General features: G+C 53.3%; 1 protein-coding gene across 4 annotated transcripts in view; it reads right to left on the bottom strand.

Moving 5' to 3' along the window:
• HIVEP3 (HIVEP zinc finger 3) overlaps nt 1–18630 on the bottom strand; it is a 469065-nt gene that overhangs the window by 115906 nt on the left and 334529 nt on the right. The window contains exon 1 of one of the 4 annotated variants that reach the window (XM_060625316.3): nt 13323–13779. The exons of the other annotated variants lie outside the window; for them this stretch is intronic. The gene's annotated coding sequence lies outside the window, so the exon portion shown is untranslated. Of the gene's footprint in view, nt 1–13322; nt 13780–18630 lie in introns of those variants that run through there. 4 annotated transcript variants of the gene reach the window in all.

Here is an 18630-nt window from a genome sequence, read left to right as displayed (position 1 = left end):
TCCAGTGTTGTTGGTATAAACCGTGATACCGTGTAAGGTTGTATTTGGGCTACAAGGAGGGAATGCAGGAGGCCCCACTGTTTTAAGTGTTTGGAAATCACCAACCCTGCCCTTGTGCCCAGGACAAGCCCAAGGCTCAGAAACAGAGGTGACTTTTGCCCAAAGGCAAGGGCTTCACTGCCACAGAGCTTTGCTGGGTTTCTCCCGCTCCGTGAAGGAACTCCCACTTATTCTCCATTCAGCCCTTTGCGCCGCTTGGCACAGAAGTTACAATCAGATGTGGTGTGGGTCCTGGCTCCTGCTTTTACAGGGCTGCACGCCTGGCAGCTTGGCAGTGAAAACAGCCGAGTCTCCGTTTCCTCGCCTGTAAAGTAGGGCCCGTGTGGGTTACGACGACAGGCACAGGCAGGCTGTGTGTCAGTCGTGAGCCGTGCATCGTGATCACGGGTCCTGAGCCGCTGTGACGGGGAGATGGAAAGAGCCCTATACTTAGAATCAAAAAGCCTCTAGCACAGTCCCAGCTTTGATATTCACCACTACGTGCCTTGAGCCACCCACTTGACTTCTTTGAGTCTTACTCTTGGAGATAAAAATGTCTCCGTGAGGGGTTGGTTTGAATTTGAAATGAAGTAACACAGGGAAATGCTGGAGGCACAAGGATCCCCTGGGGGGTGGAATCCCAGCCTCCACCCTGTACACTCTTGGATTCTATAGCCGAGGGGCAGGCCCCAGGATTCTTGCATTTTCCCAAGCCCCGCTTTCCCCTGGCCCATAATTCTCTTGCAGGGAGTCAACAGAAAACACTGAGAAATCACTCTAGAAAGCACTCAGTATGTGTTTGTGAAATAGAATAGACGAATCCTTGAACATCTGTTGAACTGCATGCACATGGCTGCTGGAAGACATAGGCCGGAGGAAATAAGCAATTTTCTCCAAATACATTTCCTGTGAAGTCCAAATGATGGGAATTGGGTTGGGGCTTCTAGGACAGGGAGGAAAATGCAATGACTCCCTTCCCGGAGGAACAGAACACGAACTCTTCCCGTCCCACGGGGGACAGACCTGGCTGGAAGGTCAGAGCCCGGTGGCTCAGGGTCAAACCCAGGGAGGGATATTCCAGGGAGCCCCCTGGGGACTCGTTCCAAACCCTGTTCTCTTCAGCATCTTCATGCAGACAGGAAAGAAAGAACTGAAAATATGCTCATTAAATCTGCATCTGGCACCCAATTTGGCAGGGTTGCCAAAATTCTGTAAGACTAGAATTAAATTAGCAAATTGGAAGTAAAGTGATTTTAAGCAGACATGATGGAATTCATTAGGACCAGGTGGAAGCCAGGGGGGGAAGGGACCCAGGAAAGCCCACATGCCCCAGGAAAGAGGTGAGGGGGGGGGGCGCGGGGTGGGAAAGCCTGGCCCTGAATGGAAACAGAAGAGAAATCCGTGAGCCGACTTGACCCAAATGATAAGATTCACCCTCAGAATGTGCTGGTGACCAAGACGGCCCCATACTGAAAGGTGAGGAGAGGCATCTTCTGGCAGACAGGAGGTGTGGGGACCATGAGAAAAGACCCCAGGGGAACTTCTGGAAACTGAGACAGGGCGGGCTCCCCAGATGGGGCCGGGGGCCCCTCAAGGGCAGGCACACAGTGTGTCAGCAGGCGTGTTTAGGAGCCTTCAGTCTGGGGAAAACACTGGGATGGCCACAGAGGGGACAGGAGGTGGCATACAGTCCATGCAGGAACGGAAAAGGAAATAAGTATTCCAAGGGCACTTGCTAAAGCACCAGGCACTGTGTTGCTTGTCAAGTATCATCTCAGTTAATCTTCTCGATGATCCTATACTGCACAGATTAGTATTAGTCTTTTCATTTCCTTGGGCTCTCTTTTTTGTTTCGTTTAAAAAATATTTTAAAATACCCACAGAAGTATTTAACGTAAAATGTGGGCAAGCGCCTCCCCACCCTCCCCAATTTTTTAAAAAGTGTATTTATTTATTTGGAGAGAGAGAGAGAATTGAGGGAGTGTGGGCAGGAGCAGGGGAGGGGCAGAGTGGGAGGGAGAGCGAGAGAATCCCAAGCCGGCTCCACGATGTCAGCAGAGAGCCTGATGTGGGGTTCGATCCCATGCATGAGATCATGACCTGAGCCAAAACCAAGAATCGGACACTGAATCGACTGAGTCACCCAGGCGCTCTTCCCTCCCAAATTCTACTCCCTAGATGAAACTGCCTGGGAGTCCTGGGTTCTGTCCTGCACCCACCACTGGGTCACCGTGTGTCATTTGCCAGTTCCCTCCCCCTCTCTGGACCTCAGTGTCCTCCCTGGGGCCAGTCTGCAGGATCCCCTGGCTTTCTTCCTGTTCTGAGAGGCCTGTCGGCCTTTGATGTCCGAGCAGAGCGCCGAGTGGCCACAGGAACAGAGTAGGTTGGCTGGGTGTGGGGATTTCACCAGCTTTTTCCAGCCTGGGCTCGGCTGGAATCGATTGTGCAGAGAGGCCGGCACACAGCCCCTGGGCCAGAAAGAGACTGTGGTTCTACTAACAGTTCCCCGGTATGTTCTCACTCTGTTGCCATGAGCACAAAAACATATTTCAGTGTGCAGGTGTATACATAATTGTTTAACTTTCTCTGTATAAAAATGGGATTGTATTAAACTTATCACACAGAAACCTTTTTTCCAGTTAAGACTATGTTGGAAATGTCTTCCCATGTTGGGACCTACAGATTCACTTTTCTGTTTAAATGGCCACAAAACATTCCACGGTGACAAACGCACCATAATAGATTTTTAAGCATTGCCACTGCCGGCCACTGAGGGCCCTTCCGATTTCTCCCTACTTCAAACAATTTCTCCCTTGTGCAAGCACATCTTGGTGCACGTGCATCTTCCTACAGCTGGGGAATTGCTGGATAGAAGCGGGCATGTACATTTTTCATTTGCATTGATACCAATTTAGGCTCACGCGTTCCCTTTGACCCCTGCCACCACTAGATCTCTCTTTGTTTTTACATTGTTGCCATCTGTAAGCATTCTAACGCACAATCTTTCGGTTTTTGGTAGCTAGAGCATTAGTCCACGTTCATGGGCTATTTTGTGAACTACCTATTTATATCTTTTGCACACTTTTAAAGACTTGCCTGGTTTTGTTTTGTTTTTTTGTTTTGTTTTGTTTTGTTTTTTAGTTGATGGAGTTTTCAGAAATAGCGATGACAAGTAACATGTAGCTTTCTATGCACCAGGACCTGCTCTAGGCTCCCCACAGGCTTCATTGCACTGAATCGACACCCTAAGAGGGAGGTGGTAGCTTCCGCCCATGTTTATGGCCAGAGAAAGAGAGGATTAAAGACTTCAAATAACATCTCAGATCACACATTTCAGATGTGGGACAGGTCAGGGTCTGAGGGATGAGTTGAACCAAAGATGTTGTCCTCAAATGAGATGTTTGTGAGGCTTCCCCACCCCAAGCTAAACCGTAGAGAAAGGACCCCTCCCCCACCTTAAATGTTTCCTCGTTCTGCCATGTCTCCCTTACTTTATTCGTGGAGTCTTTAAGAGCACATTGTTCTCATAATACCAGGTGAGGAAATTGAAATTCAGTTTCTGACAGAGGCAATCACAGAATGGGATTGGACCCTGCACCTTGGATGGGATGTGGACATGCCTGGGATGTGCCTGGAGGAGGAGAGCAGGGTTTGGGTTGTGGGGACGGGAGTCAGGGAACACGGAGGCTGAGGTGGGGCCCTGCTGGAAGGTCTCGACAAGGCAGGCAGGCAGTGTACAGGACTCTCCCCTGGGGGCAACATGGAGTGGGGAAAGGCTGCGATCTGGGGGTGCTGTGAGGATCAGCCTAGCTCGAAACAGTCATCAAATCAAAATGTGTCCTCACCCACCCGGGCACGTCCACGGACAGGCACACGGACCAGTAACAGTGCTCTCCTTTCAGTGTGAAAAACACACCTGTGTACGTGCAGATTTCACATGCAAAAGCCAGACTTGACAAAGACCAGATTTTGGCCCATAGTGGCATTTTTTTAATGTGGTTCTTTTTTAGCTCTAGAAACACCAATGTCACAGGTGGGTTTCTGGGTTAGAGGCCCACCGCTGAGTGGTCACATGGGCTTGGTTACCCTCATTTCAATGACATTACTTCTGTCTCCCATGAACACAACCCGGAGGGGAGGAGGGAGGATCGTTTGCATGCGAGTTGCCACTTTTCTTCTGAGAAAAAAGAAATTAAGTTAACAAAATAGGAAAAAAATGTGTGAAACTGACATGTTGAAACTAATATGCAGAACCAAGTTTTAGAGCCACAATTTAGCATTCGTGTTTTTTTCAGCTTTGACCTCAGATAACTCTAGTGTTCCCCCAAATGTTTCCGTATGAAACTCTAGTCCAGCTACTCCTTGTATATACACATACATTCCTCACGCGTATATTCATATACGTATGTCTTATGTCTTATAGGTACATCTATATGAGCTATATGTGAATTCTCTGATCAGTCAAGCTTGGAAAACTGCACATAATACCCGCCTCTACGCACACGCACACACATTCTCCCACACACACTTTTTTGGACATTTCCAATGCACATCTTGCATATTAAAGACCCAGAAGTCCTGCAGTATACAGCCCTTATGATACGTGGCTGCAACACTTTTATTTTCTCCCTGTAACACATCTTTCCACCCCTCTGCACCTATGTTCTACGGAGCACGCCGTGGGCAATGCTGGAGTTCTTTATTTTACAAGATCAGAGCCCGCTGAAAAATAAAGAGCCCATCTCGGAGGGCCATCCTACACTTGTAAACATGAAACGCTTTCTGATAGACTTAGGACGATGGTTTCCTGTCCCCCGTCTGAGCATCTTTTGCCCCTCCTGTACTCCAGGGCAACACCAAATGCCCACACACCAAGGCAACGTGTGGAGTGACACGAGCCTTCTGGAAGCACCTAGGAGACCAAGCTGCCCAGGCACGCTAAGTCATGGTGCTCTGCAGTTGTGAGGCGAGCCGGGGCCAATCACCTGCTCTGGGCTCAGAGGTTCTCAGACGGAGGGTCTCCAGAGATCCACCGAAGCCAGCTCACGTGTTTTGGGAATGGGGAATCACAGCACGTAGGGACCAAACCTTAAGAATCCCTTGACCGCAGGCTCTTTCCTTCGACCCAGAAGACACCCTTCGCTGGTCGTAAATGTTTTCCACCCTAAAAGAAAACCCGATTCGCAGTAATAAGCCCTTCCAGTTCTCCGATTCTGTTCTCACTACCTGGCACCACTCCTTCTCAGCCATTACTCACTACGATTCATACAGTCACGTGATACAGCTCCACAGATAAAACTAGGTTTCCATCTGTCTGCTGTAGCATCAGGCGAAAATGAGCTGGTGAACTTTCGTCACGTGTAAAGGGCATACTTGGAATCGCCTAAAATGTAGGTCAGACGGTATACTAGGAATTCATTTGGGGGCAGTCTCCAGGGGAGATACCTCCAAGAGAACATTTCTCCCCTAGCATCATGCCACACGCCGGTTTATACTTTTGCTTCTCCTCTCTCACACAGGCAACTCCAGGTAGCACACTCGGGGTGACTAATAACAGTGGGGATTCAATTACTTAATGACCTTTTATGACTTCCCTCAGTAACCCCGAGGAGGCCAGTGGTCGGCGTATATGTGGATTTATTCACTTATTTTTATACAAACTTACAGCTTTGGAATAATCTCATACGGACACAAGATTTGCAAAGACAGAGGGGAGTTCCCCTATACCCTTCACCCGGTTTTCTTTAATGCTCACCTCTTACATAACCAAGGTCTGTCTGTGCTAAGAAACTGATCTTGGTACATTACTATTAGCTCAACTACAGACTTCGTTCGTATTTCCCCAGTTTTTCCACTAATGTCCATTTTCCGTGCCAGTCCAGAGTCCCACGTTGCTTTAGCCGTCATACTTTCTTAGTCTATGGATTTATTTTGTTTTCAAGAAATATTATCCCCTACCACCTGCAAAGTGGTAAGCTGGGTGCCCAGTGGTCCTGAAGGAGACACACGGTGTCCGATGCAAAGTCGACTTTGGGTCCACTCTACCCCTCACTTGGAAGATGGCCTGGGCTTGTCACTCCATATACAGAGTTTCCAGATGCAACATGGAGGTGATACCTTCTACCTTGTTAGAATAAGACAGCCTTTGAGGACAGGCCCGGAGCCCAATTCACTTAGAGTCCTATCCAGCTCACTGTTATTATTATTAGAGTTGCTATAACGACAATCATGAATTAGATTCGGTATCCTGTATATAGAGCAGGATAGCTCAGAGTCTGAGCTGCCTGGCTGAGCTGACCAGGTTAGCTCCAAATAAGATCATTCCATAGATCTTGCATATTAAAGACCCAGAAGTCTGGATCTTTCCATGTATGCCATGGAAAAAGGACATTCTTCTCAAATTAGTCTATTCAGTTCTACATTTCCTTCGTGGCTTTGCTCAAATGTCACCTTATCAGTGAAAACTTCCCTGACAATCCTACAAACGAGGGCCCCCTGGATCCCTCCCCCTGGCATTCTCTAGCTTCCTACCCTGCTTTATTTCCCTCTATGGCTTTTTTTCCATTTGGCATATTACACATTTTGGTGCCCCTTTTGCAATGTATGCCTCCCTCTGCTGGTTTCTAAGCTCCAGGAGAGCACTGACTGCTGTCTGTTTTGACCACTGCTGCAGCTCTGTGCCTAGAACAGTGCCTGACACTTGGTAAGTGTTCAACAGATACTTGGTAAATGAATATCTAAATGCTCAGTTTTGCTCTGCAAACCTCTTGCGTCCCTCCAGGTGACCTGAAAACAAACTCTTCCCAGCCAAACACACTGCTTAACTCAAAGAAAAGGAAAGCTATTGGGGAAGGAGGTGGTTTGAGCCTTTTGGGCCTTCTTTAAGGGAAAAAAAAAAAAGGAGCAATGCCCCTCTTTTAATTTAATTTAATGCCATTAATGTCCCTTCACCTGCCTCCTCTCCGGGAGCAGCTCTGTCAGTTAGAAACCACAGTCTCTTTCTGGCCCAGGGGCTGTGTGCCGGCCTCTCTGCACAATCGATTCCAGCCGAGCCCAGGCTGGAAAAAGCTGGTGAAATCCCCACACCCAGCCAACCTACTCTGTTCCTGTGGCCACTCGGCGCTCCGCTCGCACATCAAAAGCCGACAGGCCTCTCAGAGCAGGAAGAAAGCCAGGGGATCCTGCAGACTGGCCCCAGGGAGGACACTGAGGTCCAGAGAGGGGGAGGGAACTGGCAAATGACACATGGTGACCCAGTGGTGGGTGCAGGACAGAACCCAGGACTCCTGGCTCTGCATCCTGGTCCTGATTCCTCTTGGGCTGGAAACACCTTCCCATGCCCACATTTCACCAAGAAGCACGTGCTTATTTCCTGGACTTCCAATCTGGCCGTCTGCCCCCCTACCCCCACCCCACCCCTGCCGTGCCCATTCCTGGGCACCTGATGAGTTTGGGCAGCAGTGGGTAGAGGGGACTCTCCAAAAAACAGCAACACACAGGACAGTAGAGCCAAGAGCCAGACGGAAAGGAAATGGGAGTCACATTCGTTGAGAGCCAGATTCTCTATCATCATCTCACCTAACACGCATAGTGCCCTGCAACAAAGGTGTCATAACCACATTATACAGTGAGAAAAAGGAAACAGAGAAGTTAAAAAATGCAGCAAATCACACAGCAAGGACGTGGCAGAGCCAGCAGCAGAGTGGAGTTTCTTCTGGCTCCAAACCCCTCGTGCTCTGCCCGACCGTTCGAGTAGAGACCCTAAAACCTCACACCCCGGAGACAGGCAGGTCCTTCAAACAACAGAATATTCCTCTGGTAAAGTAGCCAGAACAACCCCATTCTAGAGGCGAGGCAACTGATATCGGGAGAAGAAATGCAACTTGTCTATGGCCACGTGGCTAGTGAATGGTTGGATCTGTGAGACTCTGAGCTTCTTGAGAAGGCAGACTGTCTCCTAGGGCTTAGCCCCGGGCTGTGCCCACAGGAGGACACAGTCCACTGTCGGTGAGTAAATGCATGAATGGCAGAGGAGGTTCGTGCACCGCCTGCATTTCCCACAAGCCAGGTGTTTCCCCCCAGCTGCCCTGTTCATTGGCCTCAGCGGCGGGAGAGCAGACTGATAGGGTTGATCACAAGCCTGAACATCAACACTGACCTCCAAACCTCACAGCCCCCTCTCTGAGCCAATGGATCTGTCAGAGGCATGCCGGCCCTGGTCCCCACTCAGCCCCCAATGACGAGGTGTGGGAAGACAGCACAGCTGGTAACTCCTTAGCCCGCAGACCGCCAAGTACGGCCTGCAGTGTGCCAGACTCGAAAGTCTGGTGTTTGGAGCAAATTGGTCCATTTTTACTGAACCCTTCAGTAGCTGATTCACAAATCCTGTCACTGTTTTTATCATTATCATGAATTTTTTACATTCATCACTGAAGCTACTGTTTGCTGTTCACCTGCTACAGGCCAGGCACAGATATCTCATAAGATGCCTGAGAGGTGGTCTCCTATAATCCATACAGCCACCTCGTAGGTAAGTGTTAGCATTCTCACATTACAGACAAGCAAGCGAGGCTTAGGACAGGTTAAGGAGTGTGGCCAAGGAACATGCTAGAAAGGAGGAGATGCAGACTTGGGTCTGTGGGGCTCTATAGCTCATGTTGTCACCATGCACCTGGTGTGGGCCTGGGTCGAGGGCGTTAGAGTCACAACTAAGGACGCACGGAAACTGGAGGCAGAGGTAGGGCCCGCCAGACTTCCTGGGCACCCAGCTGGCTGGGCTTCTCATCCCCAGGCTGCCCTTCTAGCACAGGGCACTTCTCCACATGCCCACATGCCATTCTGAGAGGCTCTGAATCATCTGGGGGTAGTACTTGGAGCTCTTCTGCTAAAAACCCCTCAGGTGACAGCAAAGGCTGCCCTTGGTTAAGAGCCATGCTCTCGGTCCTCAGGAGGGCATTTTCTCACATCCACACCTTCTTCCAGAGGGTTCCAAAATGTTTCTTATGAAATCCACGGACTCGTTTACAAAGAACACCGTGCCTCAGAAGCGGAGACCTTACAACTCTAGGATGCTCGAGAAAGCAGCAGTAATTCTGATCATCCACAAATGGGGTCCAACGATGTGTCTTTATTAACCACGACAACTACTCCCAAACAGTGTGGTGTTTACGAAAAGGACTTTAGAGCCCCAAGGCCTGAGTTCGAGTCCTAGGTATGCCCTTTACTAGATGTGCAACCTGAGGCAAACGCGTTCAACAAAATAGCTATTCAGAGTCTACTATGCACCCATCATCCCTGAGCGGGGAAGAGTGAAGATAACAGAAGTGGACCCCAAAAAAGCCACAATCTCTCTTAACTCTGACTTCCTCATTTGTAAAATGGGAGCCAACAGGTACTATGGGCCAGGCCCTGGACATGCAGGTTCTCACTTCATACCCCAGGGCTTCAGGAGGTAGGTTTTCCTGTATCCTGCTGTGCAGCTGAGGAAGCAAGGATTCAGGGGCTGGAGGAGTGGCTTGAATGAACCTGCAGTGGTGGTAATGGCAGTGACCAAGCTCTCTTCCCGCTCCACCAGACCCTCCTTCCTAGACCCTACCCCCTCCCGCCCCCCCAGACCCTCCTTCCTAGACCCTACCCCCTCCCGCCCCCCCACCGGCAGATTAGCCCACAGAGTGAGGGGATAACAGGAGACAGGGCTCTGCAGCCGACCAGGAACGACACACATGTATGACATCATGGTTATTAATAATGGAAGCAGCGCAAGTAATTCACAATCCCTCCAGATGGACCACCTGAATTGTTGTGAACCTCCTGCAAACAGGGCATCAAATTTTTATTATGGCAGAGTTGGAAGGGGCCTTCGGAGCCCAAGTCTTCCCTCATTTATAGGGGTGGGGGCAGACAAGACGGGAGGGCAGCCCTCTGAGGCGGCAGAGGCAGCCCTGTCCCCAAAGCCTAGCACACACCAAGTTTGGCTCTCGTGACTGAACCATGAAGATCGGACACCGGCAACTGCCCCCTCCCAGCGGTGCTTGGGGGGGTCAACAACGAACTGCAAGTGTGGCCTCTCCACGGGCCCTCAGCCCAGCTCCTTCACGCTGCAGGGCCTCTGTACCTGCTGTCCTTCTGCTTCAGATACTCTTTCCCCAAATCTTTGCATGCCTGTCACTTCTTCGTCATTCAGATCCCGGGATAGATGTCAACTCCTCACGAGAAGACTCCTTGGGCCCTATCTTTAGCTTCCTCCATTTCTCCCTAACAGTCACACTTTTGTGGTGTGTATCACTATTCAGCGTTATCTTACCATTCATTGTCTCTCTTCCCACTGGAACGTAAGCTCCCGGAACAGAGGATTAAATGGTTTGCATTGCCGTAATCCCTAGAAAGGTGCCTGGGACCCAGCAGGCACTTAGCAAACGTGTTGAGCGAATCCCCCTGGATGCTGGCCTGGGTCGCAGCCATGCCAGCAGCCAGCAGTCGTTTGCTCGCTCACTCATTCAATAAATGCTTATTGAACCTCTCCTCTGTGCCAGGCGTTCTGCTAGAAGCTGGGGATTCCAATCAAACAAATGACACGAAGTCCTTGCCCTAACAGAGCTTTGATGGTTGGTTAACACAAACACAGAAGCCAGAGCTGTATCAGTCACATCATGTGTGACCAAATGATAGCTGACCAAAAAGAAGAAGAAGAAGAAGAAGAAGAAGAAGAAGAAGAAGAAGAAGGTGGGGAGATCAGTATGGCAGATGGAAGGAATGAAACAACGCTGGGGAAATGCAAACATTGGACTAGCCCTGCAAGGGCTTCCTATATAAGCTCAGTACCCATCTTGGAAAGCAGATGCCAGGCACCCCCACAAGTTCTGGAGATGTGTGGACAAGGGGACATGCCTATGGCTATGAGTGCAGCCTGGCTGCAGCCTGGAGCATAACAGGATGCATGTGTGTGACAGTGTGTGCATAGGAGTGTGTGTGTGTGTGTGTGTGTGTGTGTGTGTGTATAGAAGCAGGTGAGCATGTGCATATGTAGGAGCATGTGTGGATGTGTGGGGCATATGTGTGATCCAGACCGTGAGCATGTCTGTGTGCAGGGAGAGAAGGATTTGTGTTCAGAAATTGATGTGTGAGTATGATGACGCTGATACCATTACTCTTCACCATGGGTTCCACATCTTTTTTATTTTTTTATATTTTATTTATTTATTTTGAGAGAGAGAAAGACAGAGCATGGGAGAGGGAGGAGTAGACAGCGAGGGAGAGAGGGAGAATCCCAAGCAGGCTCTGCACTGCCAGCGCAGAGCCCGATGTGGGGATTGAACCCACGAATGTGAGATCGTGACCGGAGCCAAAATCAAGAGCCTGATGCTTAACGGACTGAGCCACCCAGGTGCCCTGGGTTCCACATCTTTACGTGCTAAAGTTCCCAAAACAAATGACACACAGTAGCCATCTGATCTTCATTTGGTTCATTCATCAATTACTCATTTAAATCTTTGTATCTGTCAAATATACACTGCAGAGTGCCCACATAAAGTGACAAAACTGGTTCCAAAAGAGACTTACCAACTTCTGGACGTAACTGAATGAATGGGGTGAGGACACCAGGTGAGGAGTCTGGGTTCTCGTCCCTGTTTTACCACTATCTTGGGCCGCTGCTCAGTTGTGTGACCTCAGGTGAGCCACTGAACCTCTCTGAGCTTCTGCCTACTGTTAATTCAAGAAGGCAATTAGACTTTGGCTCTCAAAGTTGATTGCAAATGCAGAATCCCACGCCATCAATGCTGGTAGCCCCAGAAACACTGTTTCCTCAGAGAGCAAGCACGTGTAACTTGAAAAGGGCTGGGGATCAGCTAGGGAAATGCTTGGCTTGACAACGTTAAACAGGTTCTTTTATTGCAGTACTTCTCAGAACCTTTAATCTGCCAGTGTGGATTGTGATTGGCCAGAAGGGTGACAGAGAGCTTGCAGAATTTGCCAGACGTACTGGATCAGGGAAACCTTTACTCACGGTGCAGCTTTCAGAGCTAATATTCCACAGGACACACTTTGGGGAATCTGTTAGCAGACACACAGGACACTTATTAGTGCCCCCTTTCTTGCAGATGACTGAATAGCAATGGCATTCGATCTCCCTCAATCACAGAGCAGAGCCATGGCAAATACCAGCCCAGAATCATCCAAACCAGGGTAAGTGGCATGTGCACTGGGCTTTCTATTTACCAAACGTTCTCGCTTATATGATCTCAATTCTCCCTGACAACGTTCCTCTGCGGACCCTCATCCCCAGTTTTCAGATGATAAAATGCAGCCTGAAAGAAATTAAAGAATCTGCCCAGAGCCACTAAGTGACGGACTCCTAACTTGACTGGATCAGTTTCCACCGTGTCCTTGATCAAACCGTCAAAGAAAACATTGCATAGTTTATAGATAAGCCATCGCAGCCGCTGCACAGAGCCCCCTGCAAGAAGCGGTGGCTGACACCATCTGCACCTGTTCTGCCCACCGCCACCACTCCTGGAACCCTGCATTGGTTGAGGAGAGGGGAGGGTGCTCAGAGAAATGCCCACGGAGTGGCAGCTGCTCTGGAAACACCCATGCTGTGAGGCCGGGAGTAGCTCCCTGCCAGTCACCACACCCTCCCGACCATGCCAGGTACAGCACCCCCTAGACTGCACCCCCGGTGCCAGGTGCCATTCTGCAAGGGGGGCGGGAAGAGCCAGAGCTACGTTGTTTAACTCACTCCCAATATACCAGAGGAGCACCAGGCTGGTCGGCGGTGACAGTCTGAAACTGCCACCGCCTCCAGGGGGAAGCGTGGCCAGGGCTGCCAAAGCCCTTCAGCAGTCCCCGCCGGTGTGCTGTGTCCCACCGTGAAAGGCAGCGCCGGGCCTGAGAGGCGTGGCGGGGTGAGGGTCTGCCCGGGGCACAGGGGGCTGCGCATGCCGACGGCGAGCGGGGCTGTGCCAGGCGCGGGTGTGCGAGAGAAGTGTGAACGCGGGAACGCTCGTGTCACCCCAGGGCGGTGACAGAAGTAGCGTCTGGGAAACACAGGCGGAGAGCGCGTGCACCAGGCAACCCCGGGCTACGGAGGAGTCCCAGAGGTCCCGGGAGTTGGCACCGGCGCGCCCCTGCACATGCGCCCGCGCCCAGCCCTCTCCCACCGGCGCGGCGCCCGCCAGTCCGCCCGCTGCCGGCCCCGGCCGGGGCTGCTCGCCCGCGCGGCCGTGCGGGGCCCCGGGGCGGCCAGGCCGCGGCGGGGCGCGGCGCGCGGGGCGCTCGCTGCTTACCTGCCGGCCGGCCGCGGCTCCGCTGCTCCGGGCTGGGCTGCGCCGGGGCTGCGCTGGGCTGCGCTGGGCTGCGCGCCCGGCCTCCGCGCGGCTCGGCAGCGCCCGCTCGCTCGGCTCCGCCCGGCTCGGCTCCGCCCGGCGGTGCCCCGGGCGCTCGCAGGCGGCCCACGCGGCGCGGGGTGGGCGCGGGGCGGGCTGGCGGGCGGGCGCCGGCGGCGGGCGCGGCTCTGGGCCGCCCCGCGGCCGCTTGGAAGCTCCTTATTTGGGCAGTGATGTCAGGGGAAGTCGCAGGGGCCGGACCACCCACTTCTTTCCATTCACTCCCCAGAGTTTCCTGTCGCCCAGCCCGGGAGACCCCGGCGCCCGCCCGGGGCGCCTCTCCGGCCCGCTCGGCCTCGGCGTGTGCCCGGGGCCCCGCGGTCCGCCGCTCTGGGATCCCCACCCCCTCCCCCACCGCGGCCGGGGTCCCGCTGGGCCGGGACGCGGCGGCCCCGCGGCGGCCGCGGAGGGTCTGCGCCTGGGGAATCCCCGGCTCGCGGCGGCCGCGGGAGGGTCTGCGTGGCGGCCGCCTCGGTGACAGGCCGTGTCACTCCGGGCGCCGCCCCTCCCTCCGCGCCCGCCCCGGCTCCCGCGCTGTCATTTCCTCCCGGGCCCTCCGGGGAGGGCAGTCAGGGAAGCCCCGGTCGCCGCCGCCCGGGCCCTGCCGCTTGGCGCCCCGCCTCGGTGCGGCCGGGCGGGCGTCCATCGTCGTCCCCAAGGTGCGCGCTCCCCTCCTAGCTCCCCCCACCCCCACCCCCGGTGCCAGCCCCGCTCCGGGAATCCCGCGCCTCCCAAGGCGGGAATACGCCCTACCGAGCACTGGGCGGGGCGGGCCTGGCCAGGGCCTCCCTGGGCTCCGGGCTGGGATGGGGGTAGGGGGCACCCCGGGGCTTCCCAGTGGCCTGACTTTGCCAGAAACTGCCGGATCCCAGGGCTTGGGACCTGAGGTCCACTGGGCCAGGCTTTGGCCAGTCCCCAGCGCACTTGCACGCCCCCACCCCTGCCCCAGGCTCCCACCGGCCTGTTTCCCAAGGGAGCAGAATGGCGAGGGGTGGGGGTACTGGAGACCTAGCCAGGATCTGTATTTGAGCACCCTGAGGCTCAGACAAGTCAGGTGATTTGCTCCCGGTTCAACTCTGCGGAACCAGGGCCGACCCTGGGTTTGGCTGACTCTAGCCTAGCTTCTGCTGGCAGGGAACAGCTTCAGGAGGTTATGGCGACTGGGAGCAAAGTCAGGACTAGAGCCAGGCAACCTCAGTGCCCAGGGTGCCAACTGAGGAAGGCACTCCTCCAGGTCATGAAAGCTTAAGGACCCACAAGGTGACTGACCACTACGCTGACCAGGGAGGGCTTCCTCTGGCTCCAAAGCAACACCCTCAAATTCAAGGCCCTGCCTATCAAAGGGCATGGGTTCTGTCTGATCAGAGGCCACCTGGACCCATAGGACAGGGCTAGTGGCGCTGGGGATTTCTGTGCCTTCTCCATACAACAGCTTCCTGCAGAGGCTCCACCCTCCCTCCAAAGCCAGGTCAGAGCAAGCAGTCCCCTTCCAGACCACTACTTTAATGGAGGGCACCACACTCCTAGGTGCCGGTGGGGGTGGGGCGGCTGCTGGACACGGGCCGCACACTCACATGCACAGTTGCACACCTGCTGGCCAACCGCCACGCCTCCGCTGTTCTGTTGACCACCACCACCCCAGTGTTCTCCATCTTCCAACAGCTCCCAGGGCCAGATCTCAGCTGTAGTTGGCTCGTCCCCTCTTCCCTGAGCAGGCGTGTAAGGCCCCACTGACCGGCTACATCTCCAGGCCCTCCGTGCCTTTTGCCCAGTGCCCCCTGCTCCCCAACCTGGCACCAGCTTTCACTCCTTGGATCTCTGCACAGACTTCTCTTCTGTCTGAAATGAGGTCTCCAGTCCTCCTGCTGTCCTTTGCACCCTGAATCGAGCCTGCTCTCCGTGATACAGGTCCCTCCCTTGTTTAGGGCAATTGGGTGGGACAGGGTGCCCCCTGGGTCAGGTCCCTGCCCCTCACGCCACTCCTGCCCTGTCCCCACTGTCCTGCTTACCATTTCTGGTGGGAACAGCTCTTGTGGGAGAAAGTGGACATCTTGTCATCATTCATATGCCCCTAGGAGTGACTTTTTGTCATTCGTGCAAAGGCTCAGATGACAGCCTTGCTCCGGCCCCATGATGCCTTCCCCCAGCTTTGAGGAGTGGCCCTGCCCCATGGGAACCTCCTTGTGGATTCAGTCACCTTCCTGTGCTGCCGTAGTCAGCCCAATGCTTCCTGTCTCTAGAGATGCAGCTGTATCCCCACACTGCAGTCAGCTGGGAGAGATCTCCCCTCTCTCCAGATTGGGAGCTACAAGGAACTTCCTTCTCTCCTGCCAGGACTGACAAGTTGACAAATGCTTGTTAACCGAATGAATGATCTTGGGGGCAAACTGAAAGACAAAAATACAGGGAGGGGCAGAACGATCCAACAGAGAGTTGTGGCTGGGGCTCCAGGGGTCCAGGCTAGGGGCTGGGGTGGAAGGTGGGCTTCCCAGCTAGACTGGATTGGCTGCTTGGGAATCTGGGCCAGGGTTTCACCCCTGGAACGGCTGCCCTGCCGGAGCTCTTTCCTTGAACTGCTTCTTTGTTCCAACTTCCTGTAGCTTGGGATTCGTCTTCCTGCTCCAGACTCATCCTGTGCAGCCCCATCGAGGCAGCCTGGGATGTCCTCATCCCAATCCCCAGACACACCGTTCTGAGCTGGCCTTCACAAAGTGGAGGAGAAGGGATGAAGGAAAGTTGTGCCAGATACAGTCACACTGGATTCCCCCGAACCCTCAAAGATCTTGCTCTCTACCCTGCGAGCCACACAGGCCCCATCCATCCGTGGCCAGCCTCCAGGCCAGGAAATGTCAGCCTGGAAGTCTTCACCCAGCTTCTCCCACAATCAAAGCTACCTCTCCCCACCTTGAGACTCAGCTCCCACCCCAATTTTAGTGCCACTTCTCACCAGAGGCTGGAAGGTCTTCAGGACTCTAGCCTCAGGGCTCAGGGCACCGGATGCTTCAAGGCTAGCAACTGAGCCCAACTCTGCTCTGTGAGCCACCACACTTACTCTGGGGCCCGGGGCACCTGTCCCACCCCGTAGCTGGATGGATCCCCAGGTTAGAAGGCAGGTGGTACCAGGTGCCAGTTCCTTCCTATCAGCCCATCCCCAGCATACAACTGGGCCAGGTCTTGAGAAATTCCCAGCTTGGCCCCTGGGGCCTTCCCACATTCCTTCATTCCTGACAGATGAATCAGGCCCCTTCCCTGTTATGGGAACATTCGACTCACAAACCTGTGTTCTAGGAGCTCCATCCAAGGATGGACACTGGCGGGTAAATAGATCCTCCCCAGGCATCTTGCTTTTAAATGCTACCTTGCTATTTGCCAAGCCTGGGGAGGGGCAGGGGACACACAAGGTGGGAGATGAGATTCATTCTACGACTTCTTGGGCTAACAATTCAGGGAGGCTGGGGTCCAGGTGTCCCAGGTTAGATCGCTGACTGCTTGTTTCCATGGAAATGCTACACACACACACACACACACACACACACACACACACACACAGGGCTTGGTTCTGCTGTAAAGCCAACATCACACTGTAAAGACTTCCCAGGCTAGAAGAGATTATAGCAGAGGACAGGGGTGGCATCTGATCTGTCACCTAGGAGGCTGTGTCTCTGTGAAATTTTGTTTTCAGCTCCTAACAACCAAATTACAGATACAGTTTGGGAACACACTGTCGTTCCTAAGGAGCCGGGGACTGCCACAGTGTTCTTGGGAAAGCTTTCCAGGGAGGGCTGAGCAACCCGCCCTGTAGGCTCTCCAGGTTATTTATGCTTAGGCCTTGCACTTAATTACTGGCCATCCCCTCTCCACCGCCCGTCCCCTGTGGCTATGATTTTCTGGACTCAGATGCTTTGTGTTGTCTTACCACTTGTGCGTGTGCAGTGTTTGTGTGCATTCGTGTGTATATGTGGTAGGTGCTGTCTCGACGGATCAGTTGTACACATGAAACTTCAGTCCTCACTTCTCCCGGAGACTTGCCATCCCTCTTCCGGGACCTAGGGAGACCTAGGTCCCGAGAGACCTAGGGACTCTCACAGCTTATGAAGACCACCTCCCGGGGTCCCAGAAGACTCAGCTCCAACCTCTCTCCCCAGCCTGCGGGCTGAGTTTCCAGCTTCCTGACTCAGTGGGGCATGTACGTCATCCTTGACCTGATGCTGTGGGTAACAGATGGGCCTCAGAGCTACATAGACCTGGGTTCGGATCGCAGCTCTATGCTTTCTCAGGCATATTACACGGTGTTGCTGATTTTGACTTCTTCATCTCCAAGGGCTTCTGTGAAGCTTTGAAAGATACTGCACTGGAGCCCTTGATAGAGTATCTACTACCTACTAGGTGCTCAAAAAATAATAGCAGTGGTTTGTTCCCACATGGCAACCTAGAATCCTTCTCCCATAGGGTTCGCCTTCATTAATGGGGGCCCCCAGCACCCCACGCCTGAAGCCAGAAGTTTTTCTCCATGCCTACTGCCCAGGCCAAGTCACCACCATCTCCCAGGTACAGCAGGCTGCTCCCTGGCCCCATGCCCACCTCGCCTAACAATCCCTTCTCCACACAGGTGGAACTCTCTAGGACAAAGTCAGGTGGGTCCTGCCTGGCTAAACTACCCTGTGTATTAACGCCATTTATAAGTGTGCCTCAGTTTACCTGTCCAAGCCCCCCTCCCCCTGTACCACCCCTATCTGCCCTTTGTTCCCACCATGCAGAATCGCTCATTGTTTCTGAACCTGCCACGTGCATTTTGCACATCCAGTTCCCTGTACTGTTCCCCTCACTCATACCTGCTTGGCCAGCTCCCCTTCAGCCTTCCAGGTCAGCTCAGAGGCCACTTCCCTTATGAAGGCCTCCCTGCTCCCCCCCCCCCCCCACCCAGGTGGCATTGGCTGCTTGCTTCTCAATGAACCTCTAGCACTTGGTACAGACTATCTTGGCATGTGTCCCACTATATGTCGTCATTTTATTCCTCTGTCTGTTTGCGTCTTTAAATTCTGCAGCTCTGTGCACAACCACATCTTAGTGCTAGGAATGTCACAGGTGTTTAGAGCATGCTGAGGACAGACTTCTGCCCCTCTGGCCATCCTATCCAGTAAATGACTATAAGAGGGCAAGCAGCCTCGAGTCCACTGACTAGGTTTCCCCAAATGACAAAAGCATCTTC

Source organism: Panthera onca, chromosome C1 (genome assembly GCF_046562875.1).
Source record: "Panthera onca isolate mPanOnc1 chromosome C1, mPanOnc1 haplotype 2, whole genome shotgun sequence".
Lineage (NCBI taxonomy): Eukaryota > Metazoa > Chordata > Mammalia > Carnivora > Felidae > Panthera > Panthera onca.
The sequence above is the reverse complement of the archived record's forward strand: the minus strand, read 5'-3'. Positions and strand labels throughout refer to the sequence as shown.